Source organism: Trachypithecus francoisi, unplaced genomic scaffold, assembly GCF_009764315.1.
Source record: "Trachypithecus francoisi isolate TF-2019V2 unplaced genomic scaffold, Tfra_2.0 Lachesis_group13, whole genome shotgun sequence".
NCBI lineage: Eukaryota > Metazoa > Chordata > Mammalia > Primates > Cercopithecidae > Trachypithecus > Trachypithecus francoisi.
In genome coordinates, this window is record NW_022681458.1 from 125,609,357 (window position 1) to 125,618,626 (window position 9,270).

Below are 9,270 nucleotides of genomic sequence, written 5' to 3' on the forward strand. Positions count from 1 at the left end.
ACTTTTGGAAGACATTGATTGGCCAATTATCTACATCAATGTAAGGACATTAAACATTTAGGAATTTTTTTTTCTGAAAACTTCTGGGAGAAAAAAGGATTATCTAGGGACTAGAAAATGTGTTTCAGGAAGGCATGGAAACATGTCACATTCTCTGCTAGAAATACATTTTGTCATAGCAGAATTGTGTAAACTAGAGTGATTACTCCTTTTCCCACTCTGGGAAGCAGGCTATTTACTCTGGTAGTCAGAGGTGACCCACTAAGTTCAAGCACACATTTCTAATAATGTCAGAAAATTCAATACTACAGAAAAATAGCAGTTTTATTGGTGGTGTTTGTACTCACACTTCAGAATAAATTAAGCACTAATGATCATCAATAAACTATAAGAAACATAGTTAATGATATAAACTTTTAGTGACTCTTCTCTAAGAAACAGATATGAACAAGTAATTCCACTTAAATATCTATGTTCAGGTCTTTTCCAAGCCCCTTTCTTCTGTTACTCATTTTGCTTCACTTTGGTCTCATAATGGTTGCCAATAAAATTGTTTTATTTTCTTGTATTAAGTCTCTTATTATGACTGGTTGAACCTTCTCGGATTCTGTGTGAACTTCTAAGGAAAGTTGTTTCTCCCAATAAGATTTCCTGTAGATTTGGTTTAGCTTAATGTGACTATTTCTTCTCAGTGATGTCTTTTCTTGCTGCCATAGCAAAAGGGGAATTCTCTATATTCTTTTTGGTACAAGGGCTTCCTATTCAGGTCAATTCTGAAAACAAATTCCATATGGGAAGATACATGGAGAAAGAATATTTCCTTTCTTCTTGCGTATTAGCAGCACATACTCCTATAGTCTCTCCCTTTTAATAGCAACTCTGTGAGTCACACTCCTATTTCAAGATAAGTCTGATGGGCAGTCTAAACTGCAGGTGCAAGGAAAGAACATCAGTCTCCCAAATTTTATGACTTGAAGTCCAGTACACAAAGTGATTAAATAGGGCTAACAAGCATTCAGAAGCAGTGTATAGAGGTTTTACCCCTAGTTTTTCTGGAATGAAAGAGAAAAGACCCTCAGGGTTGCCTTATTAAACTGAAACCCAGTAGAACCTCTGCTTCATATAAGTGGAGGTATCTCATCATGCTCGCATGTGTCCCTGTGTGTGTAACAGAGTCCCTCTCATGAGTAGAATGGCTTAGTAATGACTCTCAATCCGCAAGTAGAGGAATGTAAAATGTCAGAATTGTATTCCTCCTTATGATGCCAAGATGGTTATGGAATAGAGTGTATATGACTGTATTTTAACTCTGCCTCTCTCTAGGGTAATCTCAGTGAATCAAACTTATAATTGCTCTGAAATCAAAGAGAAATAAGCTTACAAAAACTCACAATTTATCCCCCACCCATACAGTGATTTAAAATAGTTTCTTGTGCCATCCTAAGTGCAAATTATTGCAGTTTACATTTTATTTATGGAACTATAAGTATGCTAGCAATTTTCTTTGCATAAAACAGATGTATTTTGAGGAAAATATATATTTCCCATGTACCCATTTATAGATATATGGTTTCTCTCGGGAGCTGAAAATATTTTCATTTTTTCTCTCAAATCCCTTTAGAGGTAATTATCTGCTTACAGTTATTATTTTCTTTTATGATGAAATAGAATCATATGATACAGGTTACTAACTCAGTTAAGGCACTTGAGTCTATGTTACTAACAAGTAGATTTTTCAGATAGGTATCTCCAAGTTGACTTGAAGAAGTCCATTCAGAACTAGAAATGACAGGAAAAGAAGAAAGGAAAGAGTGTCAACTTAGTGCTTTCATTTTTCCATCTGGAATTTCACCTTTTCCTTATTTGATACAAAGTATTGTGGACATTCTGTTAGGATTGGCACACAGAGGCTTTCCTCCTCACTCCACACCACAGACAGGGTTTCTCACCGGCTTCCAGCTGCTTGTCCGAAGACTAAACATGCTTGAGAACTGGTTTCTCCCTAAACAGGGAGTGCATGGAGAGGGAGTGAATGGAGTGGGGCAGAGAGTTGCCCTTCCAGTGACTCACACCCACCCCTAATTGTCCTTTGTTTTGGATGGGCTCCAACTCTGAATTTCCCATTTCCAATGTCAGCTGCTTAAGCTCCTTGCTGGCATTCTTCCTTCCTTGTTTTCCTTCAATATCCCCTGACCCTGCCTTATTTTCCTTCTTCCTTCTTCCTTCCTTTCTCCCTCTCCCCAAAAAAGATGTCTTGAGTGCTTTGCAAATAACCAGTGAGATACACTACTCACCTCTTTTGCTCTCCCCTCCAAGCCCCAAAGATACCCCTATTCAACCAATCACATTGGATATTCAAAGATATGGAACAAAGTCTTTAATCATAGGCAACATATCTTCTTTCATGATTGCAAAACTGCAGCAGCTGTTAACTCTTCTGAAAGAGGAGAGCGGGAGCTACCATTCTCAGGCTCCTTGGGGAAAGAAGAGCTAAATCAGTTAAGGATAAAATGGTGCAAAAGCTTAAGATCCTGCAGGAACAGTGGGATTGCAGTGCTTGTTTTTCTGTCCTTTATCTTAAAAAATATTCATTTTATTCTACAGAAATCTTTAGAAATGTCAGTTCTCCCCAGACCTGAATTATCCCTAATCTGTCATTCCATAGAGAGAGATCCTAAATAATGTGCTTTAGGAAATGACTAGCCAAACCAATCTGTATGCTGAGGTCCTCACAAAACACCTCGTCTACCTATCTACACTTAACTTACACAGAAGATGAAACGCTTCATTTCTTTTTAGTGTTGGGTGTTTGGGAAATTGTCCCCTATTATTCTAAAAGGTGAGCCACAGGTAATGAATGCAGCAGTTAAGTTGGTCCTAGGGAGTGGAATGAGTCTTGTTTTTTGCGCACTACATAAGGCAAGCTTTATGTGGATTACGAAATTCCAGAAACTCAGAAAGAGAGCATAAATGCTGGCATTACCTTCTGATTTCAGCCATGTGAGACTGTCTCTGTTGAACAAGATTGGACATGAACAAAGCCAGTCTATTCTCAGCTTGCCAGCTGCAGCTCAGCTTTTGGGTGAAATGAGGTATTTATTTGCTCTCTTCTTCTCTCCTTGTAGAGGCTCCTTTCATATGAATCATGCGTGTGAGACTCCTTGTACCATTTTAAATTCTGTCTGTCAGCTCCATTCTATCTACATCCGAGGGAATATTCAGTAGAAAGATCTAGGGTAGAGTGTGGAGGGGAAAGTTTGAGATTGCATACAAACTCATCACTGGATTTTGAGTCAGGCTAAGTCTCCACTGCTGATAACAAACTTGTCTTAAAGGTAAGCAATCTCTTGTTCAGGAATTTATCAACTGCTTCTCAGCCTTTTGGCTAAGATCATGTGTAGGAATTTATCTGTTGCAGAAATTTACATTGTAGTTTAAGTAATATTTCTTCATGGGCACATGAAGGTCCTACTTTTGATAAAATTCGTAAGTCACAATAATTTGAAAGATCTCCCTTTTCTCTGCCCACCCTAGACACCAATGCTTTTAAAACTCTCAACGCCCAGCAATTACATCAGAGGCTCTGAGGATGAAATCCAGGCATAAGTATTTTTAAAGCTCCCTATGTGATTCCAATGGGCTATATATATATATCAAATTTATGTAATCTATATAATATATATAATATATACCACCTCTACATATATATCTATAATGTAACATATACATATATGATAAATATAAAGTATATATTTTGATATATACTATATACTGCATATAGATTAGATATATAATATATTTATACTTTGTATTTTTACCTTTTATATATTTATACATTTTATATATATGTATACATACTTCATATATAAAACATTTAGAGACAGGATCTTGCTCTGTCACCCAGGCTGGAGTGCAGTGGCACAATCATATTTGCAACCTCGAACTCAGGCCTGGGCTCATGAAATTCTCCTGCTTCAACCTCCTACTCAGCTGCGACTACAGGCTTGCCCCAGCATTCCTAGCTAATGTTTAGGGTTTTTTATTTTTTTTGCAGAGGAAGGGTCTTGCTAAGTTGCCCAGGCTGGTCTTGAACTCCTGGCCCCAAGGAATCTCCTGGCCTCTGCCTCCCTATGTGTAGGGACTACAGGTGTGAAGAACCATGCTCAGTCAATTTGAGAAATATAGTGTTATGAATTTCAGGCATTTGTGATTACATGTGGGTTGTATTGTGAGGGGAGACAGAAAATTTGCCCAAGGAGTAGAACTCACAATATTTCAACAAGTGTCTGCTCCATTTAGTAACATGTCAATATCTTTGCTTTGATAGGAGCTAGCACCTTATTAAATTATCCACACTTTGAGAATCTTGCCCTTGTCCTTGCTTGATTGGAAACTGGACTTCGTAAGTACTGAGTACTAGTAAGGCTAATATTTCAGGTTACTAATATATGATTAGTGTATCAATGGACATTTCTGTTGGAAAGCATGCTTGTGTCCCCTGGGCTAGATTTGACAAGTATGAAATTATCTCATAGAGGGAAAATACTCTTCCATAAACTCTTATCCAAGAAATGGCAAGGCTTAATAGTTCCTTGCTCTCTTCTCTAGAAGAAAATGTCCTCTAAGGTCGAAGTTTCTTGTGACTGCCTGACTTATCTTTTTCTCAGTAATGTTGGGGTAGATACTTCCAGTTTTGCCTGTGGAAGGAATATCAATTATTGTATTTTGCTCATATGACATCATAGGGACTTTTCCTCCCATAATCGCCCTGAAAGAACCCATGACGACAGCTTCACGTACTTGATGAGCTGACCCAAGAGAAAACAATCAGGCTGCCTTTCCTGGGAATCAGAAACTGGGCAAGTGAGCAATGTATAATCAGTGACATGACAATGACCAAAATATTCATTTTTGTTAGAGTCAGTGACAATAAAAATCAAAACACAAAACCCACTGAAGTTTAGAGAAGTGCATTGAGAATGGGGAAAGCATATATAAGCAGAAAACGCTGATCTTCAGAGAAAAGTAAGAGAGTAAAGATGCTGTGCAGGGAAAAGTGGATGCAAGATGCAGTACACCCCAATGAATGATGCCGATTGCATCCAGATCTGGAACCTTTCATTTATGTTGTTTGTGGCCATCCATGAGATTATGTATTGTGGCTGATCAGCCATCTCCCTTACATGCTGACCGTGTTTTTGTGGCATTCTGTTTCCTGCAACTAAAAGGTATTGATAAAAAAAATCATCCTTCAATGCCTACTTTTCTATACATTGCTTTCTCTCCTCCTGCAGATGAGTGTGTTAATTTCCAAGGGCTGCTGTGACAATGTGCCATGAACTTTGTGGCTTACAACAACAGAAATCTATTCGCACAGTTTGGGAGTCTAGACATCCAAAACCATGTTTCAACAGAGCCATGCTCCCATGAAGACCCTGGAGAGGAATCCTTCTTTGCCCTGCCTGGCTTCCAGTGGTTGCCAATACTCCTTGGCACTCCTTGACTAGAAGATGCATTACTCCATTCTCTGTCTCCAACTTTACTTGGTGCTCTCCCTAATGATTTGTGTGTGTGTGTGTGTGTGTGTGTGTGTGTGTGTTTTCTCTTTTATAAAGGCACCAGCCATTGGATTAGGGCCCACCTTTATCCGACATGACTCTAGTTTAACTAGTTATATCTGCAACAACTGTTTCTAAATAATGTCACATTCTGAGGCTTAGGGTGGACATGACTTTTGAGAGACACTCTTCAGCTCACTATAATGATACAATCTATAAAATTGTTCTTTCTTGAACCCAAGCAACATTCTGTTCCAAGAGGCCTTCTCACATGGTGTTTATATTGAAAAATGACATGATTCCAAGACGTGTTCACTTACATCACTCTAGTAAGCTAGAGAGAAAGGCATTTGAGGGTGAAGATGAAACAGTGGTTAGTTTCTACTTGTACCCAAGAGCATAACATAGAACTACTAGATCCTGGATATTAATGATCACAAAAATAAGATAAATTTTGTAAGACCTTTTAAGAGGTTGCAAATAGGTGAAACTACAGTCTGAAAGCATCTAGCAACTGCCATATATTTTCTTCAGTAGAACAGAATTTAATCAGATGGTGTTGTACTGTGTAGGAACACCTTCCATCTCACTGTCTATTTCTCCTGATATTCACATTCTTCACTTGGATGTGTCATTGTTCATAGACCTTATTGGCTACAGAGGGCAAGAGGTCAATTTCTACTCTCAGTGTTTACACAAGACATTCTTGCTGTCACAAGCAAGATGCTGTATTCCATTGTTGGCAGCGTCTACCTGTTTCTGTGTGGATGAACTGCCAATTCTCCATCTACATAAATCTGAAGAATCATACAGACAGCTACAAGCAAATCTAGGCAGAACTAAATTTACTTTTTGTGCCCATTACCTTGTATAATACCTATACCATTAAGCTCTGTTGGTATTTGGGTTATAATTTGGTAATAATATATTCTGCTTTGAGTATAGATCTTTTCTCACATACTCAATTAGACCATTTGTCATTTAAATGCCTTTCTGCTTCTTGTCAAACCCTGAGGTCTCATTAAACATTCGTTGACTTGCTCATTGACAGACAGAAAGAGGAAGACCCATAGGTCACTAAACATGGGAACTTAATCAAGTTCTTCAAATATCCACAAATCGTTGCTCTATAAGGTACCAAAAGCAATACTGAATAAATAGGACAGGATGTGGATTCCAACCTCCTTTCTGCTGGACCATGTGACTTACAGCAAATCAATTAAAGTCTTGATTCTGTTGCTTTTTGTGGTAACATGTACCACAACAGAATTTAATGAAATATGATAAAATACAGTAATTTATCTACTAAAAACTGGTAATAGCTACCTGGTGTTAATGTATAATAAATAGGCAATTGTTGAACTAGGCATATTTACCGAAAATATTTCACTTAATCCTCAAACTAATCCTTAGGTTAGACGTTACTGTTACCATATTAAAGATGATAAAACTGGAACTTATGTAAGTTGAGCAGCTTATTTAAAGTTAATGAGGCAGTAACTGCACATCAAGGATTTGAACATAGGTCTGGACGCCAAAACTTATTCTCCATTGGTTTGTGATGCTTCTTTACAGAGGCTAGGTTAGATGATCTCCTGAGGCCCTTTCTAGTCACAACATCTATTATACTCTTGCATGTTAGGTAGCACAGCAAAGAGGGTTGACTTTTGGTACATGCTTGGTAGAAGACTGCAATGAGCACAGCCTATTTTTATTACCACTGTCTTTCTCTGTGAACATGAACCACCTGGATACGGCATGTTCTTCAGTTTCTTTCCCTGTCCATCGTTTTTCTGCTGCTCTCCATAGCAGTTACATGTATTCTCTACCTTTTCTACCTGAATTTCCTCTACCTTTTACCTTATTCCCACACAGTACAAAAATAGCAGCTCTTCTTTAGTTGTTGGTTGGTGTCTACATTGTCCAGAAAAATTCAAGAAAACAGCACATTCTAAGCCGTGTCCTATGGGGGCCCTAACGCAAGAATGAGTCTGCATATTCAAAGTACAGTGAGTAGGTGTGTTTCTTGAGTGCAGTGAGCATCTCCCTCTTGTCCATTTGTCTTTAATGAGAGCTACTGTAGCTTAGGCCAGAAGGGGAGCCATCGCCCTGGACCAGCAGAAGGAAACATTCCATGTGGGAGCTACTGTAGTATTGATCACTCCTCCAGAGTGGCTGCTTGCTCTCTGTTGGGCAAAGGGCAGTCCTGCCTGCCCAGACCAGCTCAGGCCTCCTCTCCCTGAGGCATCTCAATAACCCATAAAGCAATTTTTTTTTTTAATTTACACAAATGCCCTTTCATTGCATAGACTGTACACAAAAGTCATGAAATCGTACAAAGAATTGCCACAAAATGTCTTGCAGAAAGTTCCAAAGGGGAGAAGAAATAAACAAAAAGGCTGAAAGAAAAGAACAAGGCATTTCAGTGGACTTTAATAAGCTGACTTTTCTTCATTTCCCATCAGGTAACATTCACAACTCTCTTTGCATTTGGATAGCTGCTAATGGCTGTGAGTTTATCACAGGAAAAGGAACACATTCTCTGCAGCTGCGCAAGTCAAGTGAGTGCAGTTGATGACAGTAAGGGAGATGAATGCAAAGCCATGGGGAGCCTTGCCCCAGGTAGAGCTCAGAACCTGGTAAATCACATTAAATGGAAAGCATAGAGGAAGTCCCCTAATTCCAATGAGAAAATCTGCTTTTCCCATCTCCCTGAATCTCTACTATCTCTGCCTTTGTAGAAAGGTAATTATTAAAAAATATAGGATGATATTCAGAGAAACAAACCCCAGTGTGGTTCAGGTAAAGTTTACCCCTGAGGGAGTCATAGTTTTTCAGGTCTGAAAAAGCTGATGGAGTCCTAAGGGAGGGTTTATACTGTTGCGGTTGACAGTGATAATTTGTTTTTGTTTTTATTTTCAATATGCTTTTTCCTGTTCAGAAGGTCATGCCTATATATATGGCTTATAAAGGAATATTAGGAAAACCCTGCCAGCCAGCCACCCAGGGGTAGAATTCACTCTTGGAAGAGGACTGGGGCGTCTCATGGAAAGTGACAACTATTTTTTGAACACTCACGATTTAAAAAAAATACTATGCTTCTTGAGGAGCACTCACTTTCACTCTAACATTGCGGCCTGCTAGGGTCTGAGACAATACAGGGATACAAAAGAGTAAAGCTAACATCTCAATAGGTTTATTCCAAAGAAGAGCTCTTCCAAGAAAAAGTGGATTTCAGTCAATGCCAGGGAGGGGGACCACAAATAATTGTTCAATCAGCATACTCATCATCTTTGTCATGAAAATAACACATATTTAACATTTTAGTTGCACACAATCAATCAATAAAATATGTTCCAGTTGCATTCCATAAATTCTCTTTCATTCATCCTTGAGCTATGCTCCCACTGCCCTAGTTTAGGGCTCAGACTGCAGAGACAACCAGGACTCTGTTTCTGCCTTCAAAGACTCATGATCTCAACGAACAAGCAGGACAAACCCAGAGGTTTTGTGGGACTTCTTACATGTGCCTTCGTCTTGATGGTCACTGAGCTGCCCAAAGCAGATGGAGCAGGAGTCAAAGTAACCATGACCTCTGCTGCATGTGTCTATGCTGAGTCACACTGTTACCAACTCCAGAGGATGGTCAGGGGGATGGGAAGGAGAAGCTTCCAATACTGTTGAGATGGTGGAAAATGTGAATGGGATGGTA